Source organism: Neophocaena asiaeorientalis, unplaced genomic scaffold (genome assembly GCF_003031525.2).
Source record: "Neophocaena asiaeorientalis asiaeorientalis breed wild unplaced genomic scaffold, Neophocaena_asiaeorientalis_V1.1 scaffold130, whole genome shotgun sequence".
Lineage (NCBI taxonomy): Eukaryota > Metazoa > Chordata > Mammalia > Artiodactyla > Phocoenidae > Neophocaena > Neophocaena asiaeorientalis.
This window is the reverse complement of record NW_020173397.1, coordinates 1,763,034-1,767,927: the sequence shown is the minus strand read 5'-3', so window position 1 is coordinate 1,767,927 and position 4,894 is coordinate 1,763,034.

The following is a 4,894-nucleotide window of genomic DNA, read 5'->3' as shown; positions in this document are numbered from 1 at the left end:
TGAGTTGTCATTTTGTTTCTCCTTTATATACTCACACATACACATTATATAGAGGATAAAGAGGGGAGCAGAGTCTATAAAACAGGATGAATAAAAACTTTATTTTGTTTCCTTACAGCTAAGCCCTGAGTAATACCACTTCAGGCTTGTCTGTCATACCTTCATTTAACCGTCCTTCACGTATGGGTCAGAGCCACTTTTAATGACCTTTGTCCTATCCCTACCCTCTTCACCTTAGCCTCCTTTCTCCCAGGCCTGACTCACTCTCAATTCTTGCTGCCATTTACCTGAGTCTCTCTAGAGCCTGGAAGGAATTCTTGGTGTTACCTTAAGCAAGGCAATTCCTTTCTCCTATCTTCTTACAGGTTAAGATGGGATTAATGGTCCAGGGGAAGCACGACCTAGGAGGGTTTCAGAGGGATGGCCTCTGTGCCTACTGCTGCCTGAATCTTGATGGGGTCTTGAAGGGGATTGCTGATTCTGCCCCTGTGACATCCTGGTGTCCCAGCTCTGTGTCATCGCAATTTTGATGGGGCTTTATAAAAATCCTGAATTGCGACAGGGTGAAGGGCAGTCCCGAGTTTGGAAGCACCTGCTGATCTCAGAACACATGCAGGGTGATCTCAGAACAAGGCAGGGTGAGTGTGTGTATGAAGTCCCATGGGTTTGTAATCCTCTTGACTTCAAGTCCAAGCAGGCCCAGTATGCCAGTGGACAGCTGAAGGGCCATAGATCACGCCTCAGCCCCGCCTTCCCTCTCCAAGATGCAGAGCCCTGGTAGCTGGAGCCCTCAGTCAGCTGTGGAGCAAGCGGACTGGAGCATCCTGTGTGGACAGCGCTGGAGGGTGTCGGGGTGAGGGTAGGGACTCCGGATCCACGCTCTTTGGGGTAAGTCCTAGCTCTGCCACTGACGAGCTTTGTGCCAAGTTACACAGTTACACCATCCATTTTCAGTTTTCCCATCCATTACATGGGATGGTGATAACAGTCCATATGCACAGAGTGGACTGAGTGGATCATTATGTGTAAAGTGCTTAACATGGCACCTGGCACACGGCAGGCTCTGTGTGTGTGTTTCCTTTAATCATGGCCAAATTGGATTTGATACCCAGGACAAGCCCTACGGTCTTCTTTTTAAATTATTTTTTGACTGTGTAGGGTCTTTGTTACTGCGCGCAGGCTTTCTCTAGTTGCGGCGGGCAGGGACTACCCTTCGTTTTGGTGCACGGGCTTCTCGTTGCGGTGGCTTCTCTTGTTGCAGAGCACAGGCTCTAGGTGCGTGGGCTTCAGTAGTTCAGTAGCTGCGGCATGCAGGCCCTAGAGCACGCGGGCTTCAGTAGTTGCGGCGTGTGGGCTCAGTAGTTGTAGTGTGTGGGCTCTAGGGCATGCAGGCTCAGTAGTTGTGGCTCGCAGGCTCTAGAGCACAGGCTCAGTAGTTGTGGCTTGCAGGCTTCAGTAGTTGTGGCACGTGGGCTTCAGTGGCTGTGGCTCATGGGCTCTAGAGCGCAGGCTTAATAGTTGTGGCACAGGGGCTTAGTTGCTCCGTGGCATGTGGGATCTTCCCAGACAGGGGATTGAACCTGTGTCCCCTGCATTGGCAGGCGGATTCTTAATCACTGCGCCACCAGGGAAGTCCAGCCCTACAGTCTTTAAACAGGGACCCCAGGGAGGGATAAGAACTGGGACTGGCTCGGAGAGGCCCGGGCCAGAGGCTTTCCCCACAGCTCAGAATAATCTCCGTGCCTGTGTGGGGATGTGGGAAGGAGGCAGGGAGGCCAGTTGGGGGTCCACATGGCCTCCACACGACAGAAATGCCCTCTTTGAAGAGCTTGGTCCTCCTCAAATATCCACCTTTCCAAGGCGGGGATTTCTGGCATCATGGGGTACATTGAGGAAGCTTTACTCTGAAGGGAGCAGGGTGAAGGGCATCTTCAGTGGCAGGTTGATCAAATTCTTGGAGAAAACTGCCCTGTTATTTGAAAAGCTTGACACCTGCTTAGCAAGAAAACCAAAAGGGAGCCAAGAGCCGGCTTCCATTGCTGGAAAACCCATCTGGGCCACCCTAAACTGATTTTGTGGGTAAATAAGGACATTTTAAAATGAAACTGAAAGTTACTCTCTTAAATATATTTGTTTAAATCTAAAGACCATTGCAATTTGTTACCTACCATCATCTATTTAAAAGTACTTTCAAACAAGTTCTTCTTTATTCCTTTTTCACCACAGAATTTTCTACTGATTTAATATATTTCAGTCCTTTAAAGTTTTGCTGCCCACCCACTCAAACTGTGCCACAAAAACATACGTAGTTTGACAAATAGAAGGTCTAACAAATTTTCTGTGATCATAAAACTCCAAGTATTAAAAAATGTCTTCAGGATTGAACTAACATTACAATTACGCTATATTTACAAATAGCGTAAATATGTATTTTGCTAATTATTAAAAAGGTAAAATTCTTCTGGAAAAATTTCCTTTTATTAAATAACTTGTTTTTTTCTCTCTCTCTCTAATTGAATTGTATGTCTCTGGATGAACACTACTTATTGCCAGAATGAGATGGGTTTTAGAATCAATTATCCTATTTTTCATTTTTGTAGATGTAACCTCATTCACATAAATAAGTGGATAGAAGTACAAAGAGTTTTTATAGCTATTATATATAAATATCTATAGCTATAGATATCTTAATTCTTTGAACTTAGCGATATGCCAAAAATTACCCAGTAGTTTATGATCAGAACTTAATTTTTAGAATCCATTTGCTGACAAATAAATAGGGCTCTCTTTCAATTCTGTTGCAAGCAAAGAATTGGAAACCAGTGACTTGCAAAAAGATTTGTTATTCAGTCATTAGAGTCATTCACTTTCGTACTTTCTGTTATGTATTCCAGAAAGGCCTTCCAAGATTTGTCAAATGATTATTTTTTTGTACCTGTTATTTTTCAATTTAGAGGCACCTTGTGTAACCTGAAATACTCAAAAGTGCTGGGAAATTTTAAAATATTATTAAATGCAATATTATCTCTGATAATACATTAAAAAAAATAAGTGCCTTTATCTTATGACCTCCCTTAAATATGTTTGCATCAAAACCTTGAAGCTGTAGACTTACTCAGTTTAGAAAAATGTAGCCATCATTTAACATAATTGGCTAAGCGGACGCTTGTTTTCAAGTTAATTGGCCCTATCAGGCTTATTTGCTCACCGGAAATGTCTGATTTCATTTTTCAGTCCTAATAGTTGTGGTAATGCATGTCCAGTAATAGCCATCTCCCTTCCGAGTTCTAGGATGGAGAGATGCTGGCAGGAAGTCGCGCTGTAGTTTGCTGCAGGAATGGAACGTATGGAGACAACCTCTGGAGCAAGGCACTGTTTGCCAACAAGGAGGGAAGGGAAAAGGCAGGTTATTACATGAAAAATATTTCACACGGACCCTTTGGTGCCCCAGAATAAAAACTCGCCATGGCTGTGCAACCAGAGGGGTGAGATTCTGGGTTTGTGAGAGGCGTGCCCTCTGATAAAGTAGAAGAGGGGACTGTGGGTGCTGAGAACTGGTAGATCGTAGGTCAGGTCTCAAGCTGATCGATTTTAGGTGAAAGGATCAATACAAATGCATATTTTTACCCTGAGGATCTGGAAATGGATTCCCTGAGAGCTAATGGTGTGCAGAGTTCAGAGTGCCTCCAATACACCTGGAGTGTCTGTGAAAACACAGATTGCTGGGCCATACCCCACAGTTTATGACTCAGTAGGTCTGGGGTGAGACCTGAGAATCTGCATTGCTAACAAGTTTCCAGGTGAGGCTGATGCTGCCAATCTGGGGACCACAGTTTGAGAGCCCTGCTTAGAGCTTTCCCTGCAGCCATGCCCCTTGGAAAATCTTGCAGTAGGAAGGACACTGTCGACTTTTCTATGTCTTGCAGGGGTTGATCCAAGTTTTAGAGGGATCCCTTTAAGAAAAATAATATAAAGTTTTGAAAGTGAATGTAAAAGTGAATATGTATGTAGGAAGAGAAGTCTAGCAAATCACAACTGTTAAAACGCTAACAAATAATAACATAAAAATCCATAAAAATTACAATGTTTTAATTAAAATTACCTGATTCAGCTCTTCTGTTCCTACATTTTTTGGTTACATACCCTTTGCTTACTCTCTGTACTTACATTCACATTAATATATAAATTAATTAATGTATGTAATTTTGTGGCTCACATTTGTACACCCCTCTCCTAACACACACCCTCAACCCTCTGGTTACGGAACCTCAGCTTCCTGGCAGCCAGAGCAAAGAGGGAAAGTAGTTGTGTTCTTGGCCTCTTGTTATCTAACCAAGCTGAGCCTACTCCTTCAACAGGAGACGTGTGGTTCTGAGGCAGACGAGTTTATGTGGATTTACATAGGGGATATTCCACTATACTCCTGATTGCATTTTATAAAAACTACTAAGATAGCAGCAGCCAGTATTTACTGCTTGCATTTTCTGCCTCAAACATAGCAAGCTTTTCCCATGCATTATCTCAGTGAACACTTAGACTAAGCCAATGGGAGAGGGTCCATCATTACTCCCATTCTGCACACGAGGAAACAGATTCAGAGAAGTGGAGGATCTCGGCCCAAGGTCACCCAGCCAGTAGGTGGCTTCCGCATCCAGATCTTAAACCCTAACTGTATCATTCCAGTTGGCTTTCTGGATCCGTAGATACAGAGGGACAACTTCACTGTGATGTTTTTGTTTTATTGCGGTACGCGGGCCTCTCACTGTTGTGGCCTCTCCCGTTGCGGAGCACAGGCTCCGGATGCGCAGGCTCAACGGCCAAGGCTCACGGGCCCAGCCGCTCTGCGGCATGTGGGATCCTCCCGGACTGGGGCACGAACCCGTGTCCCCGGCAT